A 25403-nucleotide genomic window follows, 5' to 3' on the forward strand; every position below is an offset into this window, starting at 1 on the left:
AAGTGAGGTTCTGTACAATAATTGCAACGTCACACCACAATACCATATTATTTAAAGACGAGCTAAGTAATACGAATCAAAGATCAAAATATCACTGATATATCTGATATATTATCGATATATATATTATTTTTTTGGTACACCGATATTGACATTTCTAATATATTTTTATCTAAATATATCGGTTTTTAAGTACACTGATATCGATATTTTAGTCTTGATATGAATAACACAAATCTGAGTATGGACACCGATTACAAAGATCAGAGGAACGGTGAAGTGTGTCACGAGCATCACAATCAACTTGGGATGAGGAATGTTGTCGCCAAACAGTGGACACCATGGATCATGCATTCATGCCTCAGTGATTGACCGTGATGTAAAAAGGGAAGCATAAACAAAGAACTATAGCTAGAGTGAGCGACCTCCTAGGCTCCCACAATGTAGATTTATGTTCCAGTTTGCTAGTCTAATCGTTTGGTATCAATCGTTGGTCAGCCACTTATCCCATACCCACCCAGCCAGTAGGGCGTATTTGTTGCTACTGGAGCAATTGAGTTTGGGTAGCCTAGCTTCCTACTTCTATCGTTCTACGTACTCATGGACCTCACCTTGACGAAATATGTAATTAATTGACGTCTAGATTTCACCTTCGCAGCGTACTCTTCCTCTAGACCCATCTAAATATTTTTGTCCAACCACCCGTCAATGAGGACCAATGCGAGTGTTGCTTCTCAGGGCATACATTGTACCCCATTTGCTTGCAATGATAGCAACGATTAACTCCTAAAGCTAATATAAGCTATGAGTATCTATCCAATTTGCAGGCAGTAATAGAAGTGTCATACTTCATAAACTATATTTAGGGCATCTCTAATGGGGGTTTTAACCATATAGAGTGGAAATTTTATACCCAAAATATCAAAAAACTCTTTCCAATGGGAGTGTTATATCCTAGATAACAGGGTATTAGTTGATAGAGGGTGGAAAATTCTCCCTCTCGCTATTAATTAATAAAAAGTCCGGACGACACTCGAACAGACGTCTGAGTAAAAACAAATTCGGACGTCACTTGGAGTGTCGTCCCTATCTATTTCTAAACTCACAATTTAAATTTTTTAAACTCAGACGTGGAGTTTAAAATTGAACATTTTTACACTTTTCCATTAGGAACAATAGAGAGGATATTTATACTCTACAATAATTTACAATTGGAGTAGTAAAATCCTAATGGCACCTAGGTGGCGTCTATGTGGAGGTGTAATTTTACACCGCCCCTCCCCATTAGAGATGCCCTTACACCAGTCAGGATCCAAATATTTTAACATTACTTTTATAGAGTCCCAGAAAGAAATGAACTAAAACAAAATATTATTGCACAAAAATGGTGACAATTTGACGACAGCAACTAACAAATGTAAATAAAGACACAATTAACTTAGTGATACATTAACAGCATTTTTTGCGTATCCTGCTACACTTTACATTCTACTGGAATCCCATGATCCCATCAGGCAATCACACTTCGTCCTTGCTAGCAGTGTCTCCACCCATGAGCTCTTCAAGGGATCGAGAATTCATCTTTTTCGATTATTTCACCATCATTACCATCCCATGGTTCTGTCTTGACAATCGTGGGAGGACTCTCTAAATGTAAATTTCCCTTCCCACCACGCCCTGCCTCCTTCACAAACTCTCTGGAAAGAGAAATACAACCAAATGATTATTGCTACATATTTTGACACGAAAACAAGGGGAAAAGATCCTGGTAAAAAATAGCAACTTCATTCCACTCATTTTGGCACCAAAGAAGGAAAAAACATCCAGGACTTACATGATTTGGTCAAGCTCAAAAGCACCCCGGAGAGGTGCCTGAGCACCTTTCTTCACATTCAATGCTACCATAGCAAGGTATCCATAACCACCTACACCAACTTGCTTCTCAATAACCGGTTGCTTACTTGCAGCTGCCCAAACATATAGCTGCAAAAGGCATCCAATCAGATTCCTTTAGTGTAAGGACATCTGAAACAAGTCATTCCAATTACAGCTAATGCTGTCAGATATACTAAGTTCATACATTTAAGTTGAATCTTTTCAAATTTGTTTAATGATAGTAATAAGCAATAACAAATAAAAGCCTTTATTGTCTGCTGATTCTAATAACACAAAAAATTCTCTTTTTCCTCCTAGATTTTGATTCTGAAGAGGAACAAATTGTGTTAAATCAACTTTTTAATAAGCTTTATGAAAACAAAGTTAATCCAAGGACGGTGTATGCTATGTCTATGTCGAATATAGATGTAGATGTTTGGTCTATTCCAAGTGCTATGAGAAAATTGGATTGCAATGATTCAATCAGCAGTTTAACAACATTACATGACGGATAAAGTAAGCAATTTGGATATTACTATTATAATATTCGAACTATTTATACTAAAACAATAATCTTTTTTTCACTTTTCTTATTATCATACATTAAAAACATTACTATTCACATTTGATATTGCAGGAAAAAAACTGTTGGAGAAAATGTAAAGATACATCATACAACTATGAAAATTAGCAATAATTATTTGGCCTTCACACTACAGAGATCAATACATACTCTGACACCTAGTGCCAACACAAAGTTTGAAGAAAATATTGCACATTATATCAGAAAATGCTAACACAAGGGATGGAAAAAGAATTGCAGAAAAAATAAGATTACAGTTTCAACTTTCAACGAGATGCATACTAGTGCTGTGCGGTAACTAATGTAAGAAACAGTTTCTGACGAGGTGTAGAACTTCCTAATTAAATAAAAAGACTAGAAAAAACTACAACTGGAACTATCATAGTACTTACCTATAAGGACTTCTCTTGAACTTATCTGCAAGACTGCAACAGACAACAAGAGCTGCACATACTTGTTTCTTCCTTCTTCCTTCTCCCTTAGTAACTAAAATGTCAGGGAGGAAAGAGACAAAACAAATCGCAGCTGAAATACACTTCTCTTCCATAGCATCCTTAATCACTTTCCCCAATCAGTCAAAATGTGATAAAAGGGTGCGATTACTAACTGGGCTTGTCAGCTCAGTTACTTCAGGAGGAGAAACATTTGTTTCCAGCTGTCCCAGAGCAAATGATTCAATGGCCAAGGCAGCTCTTGCACTACTCTCATAAGGGAACGGACTATCTATGTCAGCACCAAATACCAAGATTGTAGGGAAACCTTGCACATTGAACCTGCTCATCAGAGACTGGTGGAACCATTTTGTTAGAAACTGCACAATTAAACTAGCATGTACATTGAACTCACAACATAAATTTGGAAGATCAGAAAGTATTCTGTATCCCCTAATACCTGACTGAACGATTTCTATTGAGGAGAATACTCGTTCACTATGTAACAAGTCATCACTTAGTTCTACACGTCAGCATTGTTATTTCTGTTCAGATGTTGTTACAACTGTAATTAGTTATTCAGTCTTGATATCTTGTATACATAAGGTGAACTTTCTCAGTAAGAAACAAGTTCATTTCTAATAAAATTCTGTTGTCTCATTTCATCTTTTGTGTCGAGATTATCATGGTATTGGAGCCATTCATGCCAACGGCGGCCACAATCTCTCATGCTGAAGCTTTTTTCTCCAATAAAGGTGCTCTCAATTCTTATTATCTTCATTATATCATCTCTTTCAATCATTTGAGGTAATCATCTTTTAACTTCTCTTGTGCTTTCGATTCAATTCGATATAGTTCTTGTTTCAATTATAGGTCATTACTCACTTCCTAAAAACATCAATTCACGTTCAGTTCAATTTGGTTTCATTTCAAATCGATTCAATTTTCTACATATTCTTCACTAAATCATGGATCAAACTGTTCAACAAATTGCTCAACTTCAGTCACATTTACAAACACGTCTTCAATTTCAAAACCAATCACAAATTTCACAACCCTCAAATCTATTCCACATTCAAAACATCTCTAATTTTGTTCCTGTGAAATTCAACCGTGACAATTACTTGCTATGGAAATCTTTGTTCACACAAGTCATACTGTGTCATGATTTGTTATCCTTTGTTGATGGAAGTTCACCTTGTCCACAAAAACTCTTACTTGATACTAACGGAAATGAGACCACAACTGTAAATCCCTTGTATGTTCATGGATGAAACAAGATCAAATAGTACACATTTGGGTTAATGCCACAATTTCAGAAAGCTTACCTTATATTGTTGGATTACCAACCTCAAAAGATCTTTGGACATCTCTTGAAAATCGATTTGCTGCTAGTTCTATCTCACATTGTCATCAATTGAAAGAAAGACTTCATAATACAAAGAAAGGCTCGTTGACTATGGCTGATTATCTACAACAAGTCAAGGCACTTGCAGATGCCAGATAGCTTAGCAGCTTCCGGCACTCAAGTAGGAGAAAAAGATTTGGTCTATCAAATTATCAGGAGATTACTCGATGAATATGAATCTTTTGGTACTTCTATAAGACTGAGAAAAGAATCAATTACTACTGATGAACTGCATGGATTGCTACTCAGCGAGGAGATAGCTATGGAGGAGAGACACAAAGGAATCACCACTGAACCTACCACACAAGCCTTTTTAGGATTCAAGACATCTTTTCAGAACAATCAAAACAGTCAGAATAATGGGAATTTTCAGAATAATAGAGGACCAATATTGTATCAAAGGAATCAGTACAGTCCAACAGGCCGAGGAAATGTCAAAGAGGCAGAGGAAGAGGAAGAAATTTCTATAACAATGGATATAATCAAGGTTATAACAAAGGGAATAACAATGGATACAATCAGGGTACAACAACAACAACAACTATAGTGGCAATAGTTCAAAACTTCAAATTATAACTCTGGAGTCAGATATGTAATAAGGTGGGACATGTCGTTGTGGATTGTTACAGTAGAATGAATTATGCATTCTCTGGGAAAATACCACCTCCAAGATTCGCAGCAATGGCCAGTTCTTCAAATTCGACTCCAAATGCTTACTATGCTGATCACAACTCATATCAAGCTGAAAATACATGGATTGCAGGCTCCGGCGCAACCAACCACATGACAGCTGATCTCTCAAACTTATTTCTGATTTATACTGGCACAGACAAGGTCATGGTTGGCAACAGTGAAGGTCTGTCCATCAAACACACTGGTTCTACTTTACTTACCACGCCATCACCTGTTTTTAAATTAAACAATGTTTTACATGTTCATCTACATTGCACACAACCTACTGTCTGTACACAAATTTGTCACAGATTATCACTGTACGATTACATTTACACCAACTTGTGTTTTTGTGAATGATCTTACCTCAGGTAAGATTCTTTTCAAAGGACATGTTAAAGGCGTTCTCTATCCTCCTGCTTCAATCCACATCTCAAATCACCAAAACCACCTACTGCGTTTTTTGGAACAAAGGCAACTTCTTCTGTATGGCATAAGAGATTAGGACATCCATCACAACCAGCTCTCAGCTATGTTTTGTCTACTCACAAGCCTCTTCTTGAAGGATCAACACATGATTCAACTTTCTGCTCTTCATATCAGCTTGGGAAGAGCCACAAGCTTCCTTTTCAACTTCAAAAATAAGGCCTACAACACCTCTTCAACTCATTCACGTTGATCTTTGGGGACCAGCACCTCTCTCTTCAGTTTTCGGCTTTAGATATTATGCGAGTTTTGTAGATGACTGGTCTAGGTTTTGCTGGATGTTCCGGTGTAAAAAGTCAGATTTTGTCACTGTCTTTCATGTGTACAAAAATAATGTTGAAACTCTTCTCAACACAAAAATAAGATCCATTAGAAGCAATTTTGGTGGTGAATTTGTGAGTACAAGATTTGAATGTTTCTTAAAGCTTCATGGTATTACTCACTATTTCTCTTGCCCTCACACTCCCCAACAAAATGAGGTTGTGGAGAGAAAGCATAGACATATAGTTGAGAGTTCAAGAACTCTTATGGTTCAGTCCAATGTTCCTATGCTTGACTGGTTTGAAATATTTTAAACTGCAGTATATTTGATCAACAGACTTCCCTAAAAAATAGTAGAAACATATATCTCGTTTTGAAAGACTTTATCAACATAAACCAGACTATTCCTTTCTCAAAGTCTTCGAGTGTACATGTTATCCTTGGCTAAAGCCATATACTAAACACAAAGTTGAGTTCAGAACAAAACCTTGCATCTGTATTGGATACAGTACCAATTTTAAAGGATATAGATGTCTAGACAAACCCACGGCAGAGTCTACATTTCAAGACATGTTGTCTTTAATGAACATGAATTTCCCTTCACCACTCCATCTTCAAGTTCACAAACTTCTATTCCAAATTATCGACAAAATTCTGTGACAACAGTTTTTCTTTATCCTCCTTTATTTAGTTCTACTGCCCCTCCTACTTCTCCCACTCCACCTCATACAACTAATACTGCTCAAAATCAAAACAATATCACCCTTCCACAAAGTATTACAGTTCCTAATCAAAATGAACAACAATTTTCACAAAGCCCTGTCAGACAAAATACACAACATCTTTCACAAAATCATGTCAGACAAAATTCACAATCTCCAAATTCATATCCTTCATTCCTTCTAATATCATACATGATACTACACCAGAAATTATTTATACAAGTCAACCTACTGTCCAACAAGTTCAAACATCTGAAGTCGATACTTTGTCACATCAAATACCAACTCGGGGGTCGTACCACCTTAAGCACCAAAATCAAAAGTTTCTATTCCACATTCAATGACAACAAGGTCAAAGAATGGCATCCACAAACCCAAAGTAGCTTTCCACTCAACTAATTATCCACTTCCAGTAGCCCTTTCTTCTCAGTTAGAAGACCAACCTCCAGTCCCTACTTGTTTTACACAAGCTTCCAAAGTTACTAAATGGAGAGAGGCTCACTCAAGAATACAATGCTCTTATTCAAAACAAAACTTGGACTCTAGTACCTCCTCATCCAAGTCAAAATGTAGTGGGAAATAAATTTGAATAAAATCCAAAGCCAATGGCTCCCTTGACAAAAAAAAGATAGACTAGTAGCCCAAGGCTTCCACCAAATAGAAGGCACTGATTTTAGTGAAACCTTTAGCCCAGTAGCCAAACCAGCAACCAACAAGATTCTTCTTTCCATTGCTCTTCAAAATGATTGGGTTGTTAAACAGTTATATGTGAGTTTTCAAAGAATTGTTTTCATGGTTCAACCCCCTGGCTTTATTGATCCCAGTAAACCTAATCATGTTTGTCAACTTCATAAATTTTTGTACGGGTTAAAACAAGCCCCTAGGGCATGGTTTGAAAAACTTACTCATGCTCTCTTTAGTCTAGGATTCAATGCCTCTCAAGCAGACTTTTCATTGTTTGTCAGAAAAAGTCCATTAACTATAATCATCATCTTAATCTATGTGGATGACATTCTCATCACTGGAAACTCTCTATCCACTTGCAACACCCTCATTCAACAATTAACTCAATCTTTTGCCATGAAAGATCTTGGTCCTATTCATTACTTTCTTGGTTTTGAAATATACAGAGATTCAAACTCAATGTTCATTTCACAAACAAAATACATTTATGATCTCTTGAAAAAGACCAACATGACTGGCACCAAGCCATGTAGCTCACCATGTTCCACTACAAAACCTGATCCCTTCTCCACACCACAATTGTCTGATGCAACTGAATATAGATCAATAGTTGGAGCACTTCAATATCTCACTTGCACAAGACCACATATCTCCTTTGCAGTCAATCAGGTATGCCAACATATGCATGCTCCAAGGGTGCAACATATGACTCTTGTTAAGAGGTAATGAAGGTACTTGAAAGGTACAATTGGTGAAGGATTGGTATATAAGAAAGGTTCTCAGGAGATTACAGCCTTCTCAGATGCTGATTGGGATGGCTGCCCAATAGATAGGAGATCAACCACAGGTTTCTGTGTATACATGGGATCTAACTTGGTAAGTTGATGTGCAAAGAAGTAACAGACAGTTGCTAGGTCTTCTACTGAGGCTGGATACAGGTCTCTTGCATACACAGCAGCAGAGATTTCTTGGATGACTAGGATATTGAGAGATCTACAGTACACATTACACAAACCACCTTTGGTGTTCTGTGACAACATTAGTGCAATAGCTTTGTCCTTTAATCCAGTATTTCATGCGAGAACAAAACATGTTGAAGCGGACTATCATTTTATTAGAGAAACGGTTACACATAAACTCTTAGATGTGAAGTATCTGTGCACTCAAGATCAGTTGGCAGATTTGTTTACTAAACGACTTTCATCTGTCAGATTCAGTCGACTGAAGATCAAGCTATCAGTTCATGATCCTCTCTTCAGCTTGAAGGGGCATATTGAGGATAATACTCGTTCACTATGTAACAAGTCATCACTTAGTTAATAGTTAGTTATACGCATCAGCATTGTTATTTCTGTTCAGATATTGTTACAAGTGTAATTAGTTATTCAGTCATGATATCTTGAATATATAAGGTGAACTTTCTCTGAAAGAAACAAGTTCATTTCTAATAAAATTATGTTGTCTCATTTCATCATTTGTGTCAAGAGATTATCAATTTCTGGATTGTAGCATCTATTTAAATCTTAGTAATGCCAAGTACCTACTTATTCTCGGTCTTAACTTTGGATAGAGATGAATGTAGAAATTTAAATAAAGAAAAATATTTATTGATAGTTGGATTGTTTACATTGAGAAAGCAAATGCTTAAATAGATGTGGCTGAGTACATCAATATGGAAAGATAAGGGCAGAGGATTATGAACAAATCCTAGAGATAAAATCTTACCATATTAACCTAGCTCAAGAAATATAATCTTACCGTACTAATCTAAATCTAGACTATTCCAATCCAATAGATATTATGCACATATTGGCATAATATATTCCAATACTCCCCCTTAATCTTATAGTGCCTGAAAAACAACATGAGATTAACACCATAATAGAATGTCGCCAAACTTCAATTCAAACTGAAAAATTTGTCCGAAAGTGTGACAAAGGTTGTTTGTAGCAAAACACCATCCATGAACGGTAACATCCGATAAACAAACGCCGGACACACGTCTTGGTAGCATCAACAAAGGGCTTCTCTTTTTGAGACAGCACCAACAACGATATGATGGACTCCTCTTCATAAGTTAGTACGAACAACAAAATGCTCCTCTTCATGAGGTAACATAAACAACGGAGTATATCAAACTATAGTGAGGCTTGCATAACAAAAACCAACACTATATCCACCAAAGAGATAACGACGTCGAAGAAAACTCATACGAAAACATACTTTTGGTTCAAACAACTACTAAACGATTAAGCAAAAGAAAAATATTTTATGAAAGTGTGGAAACTAGTCGGGCGGGCAGCATTGTGGCGGCCACCCGCTGGAAAAAATAATTTACCTTAGGATCGAACTTAAGCTCTTGGTACCATGTAAAATTGTCAATTTCTCCATAAGCTCGAACTTATGTGAAAGGTCAATTTTGTTTATATATTATTTGAGAGTCTTGGGGACATAGGTGGGATCTCACCTAGTCTTTGGGGTCAACACTCCCCCTCAGCGGGACACACTGGAAATAAACAGGTAAAAGGATTAGACATCTTCATCTTACAAGAGTTGAACCCAAGACCTCTCATAAACCAGAGGCTCTGATACCATGTTAAATTGTCAATTTCTCCGTAAGCTCGAACTTATGTGAAGGGTCAATTCTATTTATATATTAGAGACTCATACATGTCAACAATGAGGTATTATATAGATTCAGTGTGGCGGATATCACAATTAAGGGAGTTAAGAGTTTGGTATCACTGTCCATCTTTTTGTTGTCTACTATTCTATACTTAATTCTCCTTCATTTTTCAAACGTTAGTTTGATATAGAAAGTTCCAATCAATCAAGCAGGACCATGTGTTCAAATAAACTCTATAAAGTTTTTTCATGTACACTATTGTAGCCTTTACTATTGTAAAAGATACGACACATGTTATAGACAGAAACTTCATTCGGAAACTCAATGGTTCATAGCCTTAGATCTAAGCCAAGTTCAACATATCACCAGAGTGGGGAAATCTTTGCTATTTGGGAGAAGATTTTATGTACTGGTCGATCAATAGAGTACAAGAAGAGGAAAATAAAATCTTCCAAAACAGCTTCTCAACAAAATAGGGGTTCAATGTCAAGGCAAAATAGCTTTAAAATATAAGTTTCTTACCTTATCTTTATCTGCATCACAATCAACATGCCCAAGCTTCACCTTTCCCCTCAAATTGTTTGCAGCCTTCTTCTATTCCGGTGCCAACTTTTTACAATGTCCACACCTGTAAAAAAAAAACCAAATAGGTTACAGATAAACAATACAAGTAGTTATACTTTTTTTATTAAGCATACGGTCAATTTATTTTCCTTGATTTTGCAAAAAAAAAAAATGTAAATGCAGGACGAACTTTGGTTGTTATGGCATCCCTGGAAAAGTTGGTTTTTCATTACACATGATATCTCAATTTTATGCCCAAGTAGGAATGAAATGACTTCATTCTCTCTTGTATTGGTTTGAAACAGGTAAGAGTTAGCAACTGTGTTGCGTGGGAACTTCAAATGGAAGTCGTACCCGCGTTGGACACTCCATATATTAACTGAAAATGTTGTGTCTCCGGAGTGTCCCTGGTGTGTCTAAGTCATACCCGTGCAACATAGGTTGGCGGGTACATTAACAGGAAAGAATTTTTCTTTTAAATTTTGTAAAAATGACAAGTTTATCCTTTAAATTTTGGTCATTTTCTGGTAAATCAAGGATCATGAATCACACACACTTCAAAACTATCCAGAAATCTGGTTAGGCATGATCATAAAAATAAAGAAAAAGAAAAGGAAACACTAGTATATGAACAAGCTTAACATAAAAACAAGAGTGATGGTACATTCTTTTATTTGGTTGAATGTGCTTTTGTTTGGACGTAGTTTATTTCTACATCCAAATTTCTAATCATATAGTCAACCAACAAATTTAGCATTTTGGAAAAACCTACCAGGGTGCAAAGAACTCCACAATCCAAAGTTCTTTACTTTTAAGGACCAATTCATCAAAATTACGGGAGTCCAATTATATAGATGCACTTGGTACACTTTTCTCAGACGATCTTCAAGTTGTCTTTCCATTTAAACAATCAATAATCTGTCCATGGCTTCAGTATGTAGTAATTTCACATACAATCATCACGTGATAGAGAGCTCTGAACATAGAGAAAATCACAAAAGGTATGTACTTTATAAGAAGTAGATATCAAATTTGACTTGAACTACCCTCACATTGGACGGAGAAACTTTATCTTTACAGTTCAATTTATTCATTCAAATTAAAACAAGTTACAAGACATGATCCCTGGGTAGTTAAATCGCTACTCGGTCGCTACTCAATGGAGGTGCGAGTAGCGAGTAGGTCTACTCGGTCGGGGATTAATCGGGATTACTCGGGCGATTTTTAACCGCTACTTTCGTCGCTACTTTCGTGGAGGAGGCCAGTAGGTCTACTACTCGGTCGGGGATTAATCGGGATTACTCGAGATGTCTTAATTTTTATATGTTTATATGTAGCATGTACATGACGTTGGGCAATGTGGCATACAACATGGTACAGAATTTTTGCTATCAATATGCTATAGAAATGTTGACATTGTCCATAGTTATTTGACTACTAAAGTTTCAGTCAATATCATTGTTTTTTCAATCTTTTATTTTCTTTAATTTGTTATAGTTACAAATGCAAAACATGGGTCGCACATTTTTTTTTTTTTTTTTTATATTAAGTTGTCATCAAGTATTCAAGTGGGTTCTCAAAAATCATAATACACCACATAGTGTTCAATCAAAATACACCACATAGTGTTCACTGAACATATTTTGTGAAGATTATCGGGGAAAAAAAAATCGACATTTTGCATTTGTAAAGAGAGTGGAGAGTCGAGATTGGAGAGGAGAAGAGAGTGGAGAGTGGGCGAAAGGGCGACCGAGAGGAGAAGAGAAAAAGAAAGAAAAAAAAAAAACGTAGAGAAGAAGCCGGTTCGGAGAGATTGAGAGACGCAGAGAAAAAAAAAAAAAGAAAAATGGAGAAAAAAAAAAAACGTGATTTGGAATTAGAGCTTGTTTTCACTACCGGAATTGGAGAGAGGCTAGAGAAGAGGTTGGAATTGGAGCTTGTTTTGGCGGCCGGAAAAAAGCCCTAACTTGATTTCATGGTTAGAAAAAAAAGAAAAATCTTGGTTTTCTTTTATATACCGATTTATGGTGAGTAACTCGCCCGATTCCGATTCCTCATAAATCGGCAACTCGGCCGATTACTCGGCGATTTTTGGACCACGATCACTTACGGGGAGTAATTGGTTGGTCGGGTCGGCTAGGTACCGAGTAGCGATTCCCCACCGAGTACTCGTCGAGTACTCGCCGATTTAATAGCACAGCATGATCCAAGGCAGCATGATGCTACTAGACCATGAAAATGCAGGCATGGACCTGAACTTACAAGGTTGGACAAGCACAAGCCAAATCAAACAACGCTGCGCCTTTTTACCTCCTCCACTATATTGTGCAGTTCCCTCTCCTTGTCCTCAAATATCCTCAAATTCTCTCCTTCCATAATATCCACACAGTCACATATAGGAATAAGATCCACTAGCCACTTGGCCTGGCCTTACTAGAGAATGAAACCAGTAGCATCTCCTTTGCCAAAGGATTTCTAATATTTATGGTGGAACCTAAGGTTTTTGGAAGGGGTCTATAATTAAGTACCATACCTTACTAGCTAATGCCAAATTCACAAGAAAGAAGATCGACACTTTCCTCCATCCCCTTGCAAAGTAAGCAAATATATATATATATATATATATATATATATATATATATATATATATATATATTTTTTTTTTTTTTTTTTTTTTTTTTTTTTTTTTTTTTTTGAAAATTAAGCTACTAGCTAATGCCAAATTCACAAGAAAGAAGATCGACACTTTCCTCCATCCCCTTGCAAAGTAAGCAAATATATATATATATATATATATATATATATATATATATATATATATATATATATATATACAGCCCCGCTCTTAGACGGACGTCCGTTTACGGACTTAACAAAAAAAAGTGAAATTTCACGGAATATACTCACGAAGGGTTTCAACATATTTCTCTCTATATATCTCAATTAATGAAAAAAAAAATCTATATATCATATCTCCAAACATAACGTTCTCCCTTCGTCTTCTCTTTCTCTCTCATGCAGTTCGTCTTTTCTCCATTTCTACTAACAAAAGCAATGAACTCTCTCCCCTTCCCGAAAGCAAAAGCAGCATGACTCTCTCCCCTTCCCCAAAACAAAAGCAGCGTGACTATTATTGAATTGGTTTTGAGTATTGCTTACTTGGATTTGCGCGTACTCAATTTGAGGTTTGTGGAATTGTGGTTTTTATTGCAACAATTCTATTTCAGTTGTGAATTCTTTTGTCCATTTGACCATTTCATGCCTTTTGTATTGATAGAGGCATGATTTTCTTAAAAGTCTCGCGGTCAGTTCGACCATTTAGTCCATGCCGTTGCAAGTATTCAACATGGGCATTACGAGTAGTGATTTCGGCGAGCACCCTCTTTTGAACATCATCTACTCGTAACATCATCGGCGTTACTCTCGACAAATCTTGGACAGCGGAACTTAATTTACCTTGGTTTCAATTTCCTACTTCTCAAACAAATTGGTGGTGCTTTGGTGGAGTCAGACAGGCATGATTTTTGGTAAAGCCATTAGCCTTTTCTTCAACATATTGGTGCCACTGTATATATTATCCAGTACTATAAAGCAACTCTACTCTGCCTATCCTAAGAAGAGAACGTTGAAGAAAGAAAGAATAGAAAAGAGAGAAAGAAAGAATAGAAAAATTGAAGAAGACCAAGTATGGCACGAGATATATGGGCGTTTTCACTTTCGGCTTTGGCAATGACTAAGGTCAAGCTTGTGGCTTCTCTTGGGGCTTCATTAGTCCGGCTGTCCGGTGGCTCAGTCCGGTTCATTCTTTGATTCAAGAAACTCTTCCCTCTTGGTTTCCATCCGTGCATGGGCGAGAGCGGGATGGAGGATATGGAGGGATGGGTGCAATCTTTGGGGATGCGACTTGCATACTTTGCGCTTATGTGTGGAACGCTTTTGCACAGGAAGTGGATTCGGTATCATCGTTCAAAGCGGCCCTAAAGTCATTGGTGCGCACTTTGAATTCATGGCTAGTGCACTTGATGGGAATATTTCACTTTCGGTTGTGATTGGGCAACTTGGCGTGCATATGTATCGGGTTTTGTGAGCTTCATGGTGGGGTGTACACCGGTGTGGCTGTCGAGGGCGTGGATATGGATGTATTAAAGAGACCGAGCAAGGTGGGTTGAGGCAGTGGAATGAGGAGGAACTTGCTCGGGTTCCGCTAGGAAGAAGTGGAATTGGAGCAATGGGAGCGGCGCCCGAACCCGATTATCTGTAAATCGAGTAATATACGACATATATAACAATTTTGGAGTGATCTAACACCATAGTTGTACATTACTTTCGGATGTCGAGGGTTGCCGCTTGTAACCTCCATTTAAAAACACTATGCTAGTTTAGTTTTTGTAGAACCATCGAATATGTACAATTGTAAGTAATGGGAAATGGGTTTTGAATTTTTCAAGTGGATGAAAGCAATTCTTTTCATCTTTTTTTTTTTTTCAGATGTAGAAGTTCTTGTTTGTACCTCAAGAAAACCTCGACACCGAAGTTCTCTGTAGAACCAACATGTTCTGGATGAATTTGAGGAGTATTGTTTGAGAGGAAATTGAGTCAAAGATAAAGAGTTGATATGGTGGGGTGGAACTTCTTTGGAAATCACAAGAGCATATCTCCAACTTTTGTTCTTTAATTTTCAGTCTAGACAAAAATTTATTTGGATGTTTTCCTCATTTCCCTCATAATATGGTTATCAAATCTGTTTGGAACAATTATCTATGAGACATCATCTATATCCCCACCGAAGGTATATTTGGGTTTTCATTTATGCAAATTAGGCAAGATTGAATGCAAAAATAAAATGGACTAACTGGACCACCTTGTGGCAAACCGACAACCGATATAGAATTGGCTTTTGTATGTAAAATCACCTCATTTTGTCTTTTCAAAACAGATTATGAGACTCTAAGAACCCAATTGTACAAAAATGACATCAAATTGGAAAACCCCGATAAAATTCAAACAAAGATAAATTTTCCTGTCTTTCACATAGTGACAAGATGAGCTTATACTTTTTCCCTGTTTTACACAAGGTGCCAATTAATACAATTGCTCTTCCAAAAGTGTAACTAGTTACAGCTTTTTCTAACATCAATAAAGATGAAGCTTTATATATAAAAAAACAAAACAAGAAAAAAAAAAACATGAAATAAGAAATGCATCGCCAACTGCTATGCTGCTTTGGGAGCTGGGAGCTGGGTGCTAGCTTTCTTGGAAGGAAATTCTTGTTCAGTTACTAAACATCCATTATACTGCTATAGTTGTCTTTTTAAACTTTTATTTTCAGAAACTCTTGATAATCAACTCTTGATCATTAATATCTTTAGTATTCTGACTAATTTTACAAGACACCACAATGTCTGACATATGAAGGACCAATTCCGATCTTCCTAGATAATAGAGAACCCGAGAAATTACAAAGAAAATATAAATGTATCCACTTCGTAGGTGTGTTTAGGGCCTAATAAGGATTAATGAGAGCAAATGAAACTAAGTGTAGGTCCTCGCCGCTTAGCCGCCCCTCGAGTTTAAAACTCAAAATGCCTCGCGATAACCGCCACTGCCGTTGCCATTATGACACTACCGCCACTCTGTTCATCCATTTGTGGTTCATCCATTGAAGAGCAATCTCTCTCTAGCTGCAGCCTTGTATGTGGGATTTGTTGCCACCGCTTTCTTTGTCGATGGTGAAGTAACTTGTCTTGTGCAAGACACCGAGAAGGTGATGAAAGTGTCCATTGCTTGGGGACTAGTATCCCCGCTCCCTTCCCAATCATCGATCATCGGATTAAGAGCCCCGCCGCCATCTTGAAGTTCCTGCTATCGTTAAACAAACCCAAATCAAATTGTAACAAGAACCCCTAGCCACTAGACCGGACAAACAAAACAAACCCAAATCAGATTAAGGCGTAAGAAACCAAAGCAAATTTATCAAAGAAATGCAACCGGATAATGAATCTAACAACCCCATGGAAAGATTTGAAATGTAATGAGAACAACAAAAAATGCCATTTTATTAAACATAGATAACCACAGTACGAGTGAATCCAAAACCTCATGGAAAGATCTCGACCATAATAAGAACAAATCTGTTTGATAAGCATATAAAACAGTTAAAAAGCAAGAAAAAAGAGCAAACCCAAATCTAATCATGACAAAACAAGAAACCCCATTTTTAATTAGTCAAACATAAGTATATATTAAATCCAAAAACCCATAAAAAGTTTCCAAAAATGAGAACAACAAAACCACATGAAAAAAATATTAATTGAAAATGGTCTGAGAACAACATGATTCATATTCATCTTCTATATATTCTACTAAACAATTTTTTTGAATAGGAAATTGGTTGGGACTTCATCGAGAAGGTAAGTGTTCCTCTCTTACTGACTTTTGAAACTCCCCTGCATGGAGAACAAATATTTTACGCATTAAAATTAGGTCGTTATTGTTCTAGGATCTTTGACCAAATTATTACGGTATAACGCCTTTACGTGTCAGACTCTAAGTTCAAGTACGATAAAAATAACCACTAATTCCAAATCTGTGCCAAGAACTTGGGGATTTAAATGTAACAACTAGCTAGGCCATTAAAAACGACAAAAGAGTGTAAATTTAATTCAATTGAAAACATTGGCGACAACGGTTATGAACTGATCATATCCATTTAACACAATCAAGCTACAAGTGTTCTGTTAATAATTCTGATAAAATCTAGCAGAATCACATGTATCCACAACTATCTATAACAGTAAAAGACCATGAAAGCAATTTGAATTACTTTCAATCAAAAGCATGCCTTAGGAGTCGGATAAACTAAGGCCACCATAACCCAATCAACCTAATCAAAAGAAAGCTCTCCATCTACATTGGACTTGCGCTACCCCTACTGGCCAAGACAGCAAAATAAGAAAAGATTTCTCTATCAATTAATAGCATTATAACAACTGATTGACTACAACAATTGATCGAAGACTAGCGCAGATGAATCAACAAATAAATGAGAAATTTAGATTGACTTAATTAATCAACTCAATTATATAATGTCAAGTAATCAAGATCAGATATATAAATATTTCATTTCAATATCCCATATAAAAACCATATTCAAAACCAAGCATTTTTCAATACAGGGCAATCAGACTAACTGAATCAAATCATACTCAAACAAACCTCTACCATGCAAGCAATGAAAGATACAACATAACCCCATTCATCCTATTATCGAAAAGAAAACTTCAATACATCTAAATCAAGTGCACATGCAAGAAAAATCATAATTTGGATACATAACTAAAAGAGAAATCGAAATAAAAAGCGAGAACTCCATTAGTTTTAAAATCATATATTACCAATGCATGTTTTTCCCCACTTCAAAGATGCATCTTTGCATACTAGTAGATTGAGAGTAAAGTTGAGAAAGAGAATTTGCAGAGTTCTCAATGTTGAATGAAGATCTCTCGTCCATCTCTTCAAAGAAAAGAAAGATCATTTCTTCTGTTACTATCCATAGCTTTTTTTCAAACTTTATTTGTTCTTTCTCTATAAGTACTTTGCGACTGTGAAGTTGAATAACATGAAGAGAAGAAGAAGAAGACATGGTTATTAACGTTTTTGTAGAAAAAAAAACACTAGAGCTGAAGGGGTTTGCTGTTATTGGACAAATGGCAAATTTGGCTAGGTGGATTGAAACGAATATGAGTATGTTACTAAGAAAATGTAATTATTCTTTTGTTGGGATTTCAGTGTTGAAACTGAAATCTTTACTGGGATTCTTTTCTACTTTCTGCCAACTTTGTCCGTGGAAAAAAAGAAGTTGGAGAGAGAATAGGAAAGAGGGAGCGAGTGAGAGAGTTTTGAGAAAACCCTTCGCGAGATTATATTTTGAAATTTCGGTTTTTAACTAAAGTCCGTAAACGGACGTCCGTCTAAGAGCGGGGCTGTATATATATATATATATATATATATTTTTTTTTTTTTTTTTTTGAAAATTAAGCTACTAGCTAATGCCAAATTCACAAGAAAGAAGATCGACACTTTCCTCCATCCCCTTGCAAAGTAAGCCAATATATATATATATATATATATATATATATATATATATATATATATATATATATATATATTTTTTTTTTTTTTTTTTTTTTTGGGGGGGTTAAGGCAGACCTCACCTGTACATTAACCAAAGCATAAAAAGCTTACAAGCTCCCCAAAGAATATAATCTTTAAAGGAATTACATCACAACAAAGAAAACCAAAAAGGTAAACAGTACCATATCATCATCTGTAGATAGTTTAGCTAATCATTCACTTGCAAGCACTAATCACTTTTGGAGTTATGATTGATGTTCTTCTTGTTCCCAGGACCTTTAGTCCTTCCTCTTCCTCTCTGGGTGTTGGTAAATCTAGGACAGGTTACCTTAATGGGTGTTGGTAAATCTAGGACTTCAAGGAGTGTAGCAGACAACAAGAGAGTAAGCAAATATTTGCTAGATACTAACCCCTCTGATTGAGATAATCAATAGTTTTAATCCTACCCAAGTAACAAGCCAGTAAAAGAAGACTATTTTGAAGTGGATAGAAGCATAGTTGTCCACTTGTGAATCGGAATGGGAATCGTTTTTCAAATTTTAGATTGAGTATAGTATCGAATTGTAAATTGTAAAATTCACCAAATTATATGTATGGATTAAATACTTAATAAGATCATCAACATTCAGACTTGAAGCTACGCCAACTTCAATTTCACTTCTAGCTTGAGGACCAGATGAATATGGTTCTTGCATGCAAACCAGTCTCCAAGTGGGGGATCGTTGAGGTTGTGTGAAGTATAATCATCCTTGGTCACTACTACACCCACCCAGGCATTTCCACTGAAAATAGTATTGCGATAGATAGAAGGAGAATGCAGACAAGAAGTAGTTGAAATCTTAAAACTAGACTTTTCCGACTCTCAATTTAGTTTAGGTAATCATAGACCAGCACATTATCCAACCTGAATGGGTTTTTTCTATCTTAGTAACAAACATTACTGAGAGCCTAAGCGTACTCTTAGAAACAGTAAAAGACATTGGCATGTCCATTACACTTGATTATTTGACAATCCATAAATGTTGCGAGGGAGTCTAGGAATTCAAAATATACTCACAATGAAGAGGGACCAGAACCTAATTACTGATTAAAAATAATAGCAATAATAGTAAGACAGATTAAAATGAAATTCATTTTCAAACCTGGAGCAAGAGATTTATAAGCATCAGCATCAAGAGCTGCCTTTTTCCCCATTACAGTTTTAACACCACGGTGCAAAAAAACTATCCCATTCGAGTTTACATCACGCATTGTGACTTGTCTAAATGTTTTATTTTTTGGACTTAAAGTTGGAGGGACTTAATTCAAGTGCAGGTGACGATGGTCCGTAAGAGTGGGGTGACGTGGAAATTAAGTTTTTTCTTATCTTACGATTATTTTATTGTTTTCTGCACCTCTAATTCTTCTTCGTCTTTATCTTCTTATTACTCGGGGCCTACGCACCACGTTTTACCTGTGCACGTTTTCTACCCCTTAGTAGATCTAGTAAGTGCTGCGGCAGAAAACCCACATCCTGATTATAGATTGCCAGAGTATGTGCCTCTCCATTGTACTTCCTACTAATCCAATTAAACTTACATAATTAACTTAAGAGTGTGTTTGGATTGCCGTAACCTCTCCATTGACTTCCTAAATCTAAACTTAGGAATAGAATGGAGTAGGAAACCATTGGAATGGAATCTATTAGAATGGAATCTTTAGATTCCAACTTACAAAATGTACATTTGGCAAACGTTTAGAAATCATCGAATTCAATTCCTACTTCAATTAATGTGTTTGGTTGCAGATAGAATCCTCTAACAGACTCAATTTTTAGTTTATTTCTCCATTTTCGGATTAGAAATAAAAACCGATTCCCATAGTCTAGGATTCCTTTGGATTAACAGGGTCTCAAAAGACTTAATAAAAGGAATTGAGTCCGTTTAGAATCCAATTCTATTGGATTCTATGTCTCCAAATAGGCCAAAAGTGAGTGGTCCACCAAGGATTCCAGTTAATTCCACTCCTCAAGTCCGATTCCTGGTAAACAAACGCACCCTAAGCCAATTAGTTTTACTCCTAGTTTTTTCATCTATAGGTTTACTCCTCCTTTCCAAAACCACAACACATCCAAATCAACCATGCTTGACTGTTATCTTTTTGGTCAATACATATAAAAAGATTTCATTGCCCTTTGCCCTTTGCCCTTTTAACCATTTTTAGTTTTTCCCCCCCCCCCCCTTTCTTTAATCTAAAGTTTTATCCCCTCCTCCTCCCAATACCACAACACATCTAAGTCAATTGAGTTTGACCGTGATGTTTTTTGTCAAGACAAATGAAAATACTCTAATGCTCTTTTCTATGTATAATTTCATAAATACCCTGTGACTTTGCAAAGACAAAATTGGAATTCAAATCATCTAAGACACATGTCTTGATCTTGTGAACTCTATCCGATGGCTACCACCAATCCTTATCAAATGACATCCACACTCTTAACATTATGAAATTACATAATCACCCTTAACATTATCAGTTGGGGGGGGGGGGGGGGGTAAAGCTCTAAATTAAAGAACTGTGGGGTAAAATTAATTAGCCTAAGTTCTGGGGGGTAAACATTTAGATTAAAGAATTGGGAGTAAAGCTAATTGGCCTAAGTTATGGGGAGGTAAAGCTCTTGATTAAAGAACTGAGGGGGGGAGGGGTAAAGCTAATTGGCCTAAGTTCTGGGGGGTAAAACTAAAATACTATTAAAATGATAAAGGGCAATGAAGTATTTTTACATGTATTGACCAAAAAGATAACAATCAAGCATGATTAATTTGGATGTGCTGTGGTCTTGGGGGGTAAAGCTAGAAAACTGAAAACTTAATTGGTTCTAAACGCCAATTATTAGAGTTATGCTCCTGAGAGGTTTGTAGGTCTTGCAATACTAATTTACTATCCCCCTCAAATAAAAAGGAGTGTTCTCCTGTACTCCTAGCCAGCTTGGTTGCTACTTCCATAGCTACCAATTCTGCTTCCTCCACATCTGCTGATGTGAATCTCTTGATGACTGCTCCCTTTAGGATTCCTTCGTTGTCCCAGGCTAGTACTCCAACTGCTGCATTTCTTGAGATCCTGCAATAGGCCGCATCAAATCTTATTACAATAGTTTCAAATTCAACAATAGGAAATAAATCATTGTAAAAGCAATTATTATTAATCATATGGGATCGTATTTGTGTATTTCCAATCCCAACTCCCTATTTTTCCTCATATGCTTGTATTATGGGTGACAATATTCAACTTGAGTTGAACCTTTATCTAGCAACATGACGTACTATTTGTACCAAGAAATGTAGCTAGGAACGAATCATTGATTTATCCGTCTTTGCAATCTATATGTATATATAGAAAACTGCACTACAAAAAATTAGTTCGAATAATGAAGGTCGATCTGGTAATAGCCAAATAAACCAAGCTACTTCAACTTTGAGTGGAGAATGCTGCAAGTAGTTCAAAGGTTTCTCCCTTGAAGGTCCTGGAATGCTCCTTTAATTCAAGAAGCGAGCGTATTAAGTCTCCATTTAGTTCACCACCATTAAGTTGCATGCCGGCCTAACAAACATAACAATTCAATGGTCGTACCTGCAATAGCTCTAACTATACCAAGAAGATTGTTAGCGGTATAGGGGATCTATTGATGAGGTAAAGTAATATGATTTTTGGTTGCAACTATTCATAGTTAGCGACCACTCTATCTGAAGTAATCAATCTAAGATTAAGGAGATGCATGAATACCCAACTTTTAGCTTTGCATGTGTGGTTGTAGTTTCCACTTTGATAGTATAAGCGACCTGCCGATTGAATTGGTCGAGCCAGAGTTTTGCATGGCGATCTGTAGAATCAAATCTTCTTGTTGCAAATTTTAGACGATAGACATAGATAATGGCTGGTGAATTTTCATAGAATAATTCATCGATAGATCATCCGGTTCAAGCAATCGTCTCCAATCTTAGATTCGGGTTTTTTTCTAAAAGTAAAAACCAATTCATTCAAGTACAGTCACTACCGTTACATCCCAATATTAGTTGTTAAGCCGTAACCATTGAGTCGAATATAACGGAATTTGTAATAATAAAAATCACTTTTGAGCTGATCAAAACATGACTTGGCCTATTAAATGAGTTGAGGCGCGTTGATCTATGTAACTGATAATGTTATAATTAGACAAATCAATTATATGATATACCAAAAGAGTTGGTAATAAGTCATAGTAGAATATCGAAAAAGAATAAATTGTTTGGAAAGGCAACGATCTAAAGCCCCCACTCGAGTCTTCTTGCGATCTAGTTTTTTGAGTCTTGGACATTGGAAACCAAAGTAGAGATGCAAACTTGATGGCAACAGTAAATGAGTATCAAGCTTGAATGTAAGTAATATAATCTAACAAGGAATAATAGCAAAATGAAAGGATCCAAATCTAACTTGTGACGTTCAAGAATAATTCTTGCAAATGACAGTTTGTTGGCCTTACCAGGTCTATTGAATGGTAAAATATTAATTGAAGCAGTAGTATATATATGTTAACGTATCCTTCGTCAGTAAGATATGAAACACTAAAGTCTAAAATGATTATGAAGTGAGCACGTTCATAATCAAGATGATAGCTAGAGCCTGATATATAGTAGATATTGCAAGCTCGTTGATATCAGCCATATCCATTTTAAGATGGATTCGCTAATGAAAATAATGTAATTGAGGGACAACTTATCTGTAGTTTGTATGAGTATGACGTGATTGTTCGTCCATGTGATGACACTCCCAAATACAATGAAACTCTTATTTGAGTTCGTCCATATGACTTTTCCAATTACCATGCTTCGTGGGCTTGAGGGAAAACCGTTGAAAGTTGTGGTTTCTCTAGAATTTCGATCCACAGACGACGCCAATGTAAAAGTTCTAATTGGACGAACCTTACGTGTGTAGGAAATTTAGGGAGAATGATGTTGTGACTGAGTTCGAAGGATCGAACTGCCTACGTATCCAGTTCTCTGATAAACTAGAATCAAGTCAAATGTAGTTCATTGTTTGGATTCTATGATCGAATGATTGGCGAACGGAGAAGATGGAGAGTGGAGAAGAAGCATAGAAGTCTCCTCCTCTTGTTTGAGAGTGGAAAGAAAATATATAAAATTCTCTCCCCCCTTTGGTGCTCCATTGGTTAATGACATTTAGTATTGCATTGATGCACGTAGTAATGTTCATTTTGTAACCATTTGGTAACTCATGACTTTTGAGATGACCAATTGTAACGATTCACTAAGTTAGTCTCAAGATATGATCAATGGCATTGACGCGTGTCGCAAATATATTGATGATAATATATGTCCCTCATAGACATCTATTCCAAAGCGCGTATGATCTTCTTATCAGGTTGTCTCTGTTGCTAACTTTGCCTTCAAACTTTGTTTTATTTCACATGGTCCAAATTTCCTACATAGCTAATATTCCCTTTTCTGCTTTACCCTGGTTTGCATCCTTGCTCCATTCTAAGAAAACATCCAGCCAGTCTCTTATGGTAATGTCCTCCATTTCATATATCCTGCCCCCTAGGTTTGAGGCAAACCAAATGGTTTTAGTCCATTCACATTTGAAAAAAACATGTATTGGATCCTCTTGAAACCAGCACAGAGGACAAGAGAACTCTCCCTTCATATCTCTTATGTAAAGCAAGTCCCCAGTAGGAAAGACTCCCATATACAGTTTCCAAAGGAATAGTTAATTACTGGCTGTGATATTAGCCTTCCAGATAGCTTTGATAGTTTTTGTATTGAAAGAAGAAGCTTGCTCAAGCCATTGGTGCTCTGTCATCTTAGAGTAAGCTGACTTAACATACAAAGTTCCATTTATGGTTCCCATCCATCTCAGTTTATCTTTTCCAGCATGTTTAGGTCTAATCACCACCTTTTTAATAAGGTTACCTATAGTAGGTGGGAATAGGCGATTAATCCTATTTGTGTCCTGATCTGTCTGTAAAATAGCGGCCGGGTTTGTCATTTCATTCGCATTTCAATGAAATTGAAAAAGTTTACTTATAAACAAAAACCAAATCGATCACGTGATGTTTGTGAAAATGGATTTAGGTGAGAAAATAATGAAAATAAAATGAAATAGACTTGATTTCGGAGATAGAAAATCCGTTTGAGCGAATCATATCTCCGTTAAAAGAGTTAGTCTCGATTTTTGATCCCTAATAACGACTCTTCATCTCTGAACGAGTGTTATTAGCATGTGGAATCGATTCAGAACCCTATCTCTGGGTGAACTTACTCGATTCCTAATCGTTATAATTATTGAAACACCCTCCATAATGGAGATTATAATCCTCACTCGGGCAGAGTTTTTGCTTCGAGATCACAGAACTAAGGTGTTATTCTAATTAACAGAAAATAAAACTGAATTAAAAACATTTTAATTAAAAACTGGAAATTAAATTCTTCATTACACTTGGAAATTAAAGCAGTAAGCTACTCTACTTCTATTGATGGAATGCTAACCATTCCATGAGAAAAACTAAAACTAGACCCTTCTATTTATAGTTGAATGGACGGTCGTGATCGAATCTCAAAAATCTGATCCAACGACTGAGATATGATCATTATTCAACTTTTTGACTTTAAGGAATAGTAATCACTATTTGACACTATTCAATACTATTTGACACTATTCCAAACTATTCATCTTTTGACTTTATAAAAAGTTAAATAATAAAATATCTACGTCGTTTTCGATGAATAGTGACGTGCTTGGCTTTATCTCTGATTTCAACCATACATCCATTTTGTAGAAGCAATATACCGTTGCGTAGAGTTTTCTATGTTGATAATTTTGACAGGTCATATGCTTCAATCAGAGTTAGGAGACGGAAGATATCGCCATTTGTAGTTTTCTCCTGTCTCTCTGGCCGATTTAAGTCAGTTTGACCAAGTTTTTG

General features: G+C 36.3%; 3 long non-coding RNA genes across 7 annotated transcripts; 1 reads left to right on the forward strand and 2 right to left on the reverse strand.

Moving 5' to 3' along the window:
• Positions 1-1319: 1319 nt before the first annotated feature.
• LOC147475276 (uncharacterized) lies at positions 1320-19784 on the reverse strand. Of its 5 annotated transcripts, none has more exons than XR_015207619.1 (5): positions 19588-19784; positions 10271-10376; positions 2851-3245; positions 1835-1983; positions 1320-1697 (listed from the first exon to the last, which is right to left on the reverse strand). It is a non-coding gene; the product is annotated as an uncharacterized LOC147475276 (long non-coding RNA). The 5 variants fall into 5 exon arrangements; XR_015207621.1 differs by lacking the exon at positions 19588-19784 and adding an exon at positions 10503-11057; XR_015207618.1 differs by having other exon boundaries at positions 1351-1697; positions 2851-8974; positions 19588-19783.
• LOC147475277 (uncharacterized) lies at positions 13129-16026 on the forward strand. Its single transcript, XR_015207623.1, has 2 exons — positions 13129-13497; positions 13590-16026. It is a non-coding gene; the product is annotated as an uncharacterized LOC147475277 (long non-coding RNA).
• On the reverse strand, positions 15607-18312 carry LOC147475278 (uncharacterized). The gene is made up of 2 exons (XR_015207624.1): positions 17707-18312; positions 15607-16171 (listed from the first exon to the last, which is right to left on the reverse strand). It is a non-coding gene; the product is annotated as an uncharacterized LOC147475278 (long non-coding RNA).
• Positions 19785-25403: the final 5619 nt, after the last annotated feature.

The sequence above is a fragment of the Coptis chinensis genome, chromosome 9, assembly GCF_015680905.1.
Source record: "Coptis chinensis isolate HL-2020 chromosome 9, ASM1568090v1, whole genome shotgun sequence".
In the NCBI taxonomy this organism is placed as follows: Eukaryota; Viridiplantae; Streptophyta; class Magnoliopsida; order Ranunculales; family Ranunculaceae; genus Coptis; species Coptis chinensis.